Source organism: Oratosquilla oratoria, chromosome 15 (assembly GCF_046742065.1).
Source record: "Oratosquilla oratoria isolate Oo_2021 chromosome 15, ASM4674206v1, whole genome shotgun sequence".
Lineage (NCBI taxonomy): Eukaryota > Metazoa > Arthropoda > Malacostraca > Stomatopoda > Squillidae > Oratosquilla > Oratosquilla oratoria.
This window is the reverse complement of record NC_134791.1, coordinates 57,689,915-57,690,884: the sequence shown is the minus strand read 5'-3', so window position 1 is coordinate 57,690,884 and position 970 is coordinate 57,689,915.

The window sequence follows — 970 nt, the reverse complement described above, 5'->3', positions numbered from 1 at the left end:
GGGTGAGGGTGAGGGTGAGGGTGAGGGTGAGGGTGAGGATGAGGGTAAGGGTGAGGGTGAGGGTGAGGATGAAGGTGAGGGCGAGGGTAAGAATGAGGATGAGGGCAAGGGTGAGTGTGAGGGTGAGTGTGAGTGTAAAGGTAACGACGAGGGTGAGGGTGAAGATGAGGGTGAGAGTGAGTGTGAGTGTGAGTGTGAGTGTGAGTGTGAGTGAGAGTGCAAGTGCGAGTGTGAATTTGAGTGTGAGTGTGAGTGTGAGTGTGAGCGTGAGTGAGTGTGAGTGTGAGTGAATGTGAGTGTGAGGATGAGGGCGAAGGTGAGGGTGAGGGTGAGAGTGAGACTGAGGGTGAGGTTGAGAGTGAGGATGTGATGTTGACGGCGTGGAGATAAGGTAGGAAGACAACTACTCGTAAGTTTAACCAAACAGATAAAGAGACAAACGAACACGGCTAAGCCGATAAGGAATCAGTCCATCTGTTACCCTGGCTCTCTCTGACAGGGGATCCGCGACCTCGTGATAACCGCCAATGGTTACTGGATTGGCCCATTCATCCTCCAGGTCACCGGAGTATCATGATACCTTATTTGTCCTGCGCGGCACGTGAGGATACTACTAGGACCTGGCTGCAGACATGATTGTAGTACGTGAAAGTAAAACCACACGAAACGTCAGCGTAATGTATGTAACTCAGACCATCAAAGGTGCCGAAAAGGCTGCCTGATCTTTCAATTCGACAGCGCACTTTGAAGATCTTGTTTCGGGTTATCGCAGAATTATTTTACTCATTTTGTGGCACCGATTTGAAATAGAAAAAGTTCCAATAGCTTTGGGTTCACGGCACATTTTTTGTCAACCAGAATAAGATGTGTAAAGAGCAACATCATTGTAATGAGGACAGCAAATTTATGCCCGTGCATGAATGGATAAACACGATAGCATCCCAATGAAATTGGCAGCCAATAAGGAGAG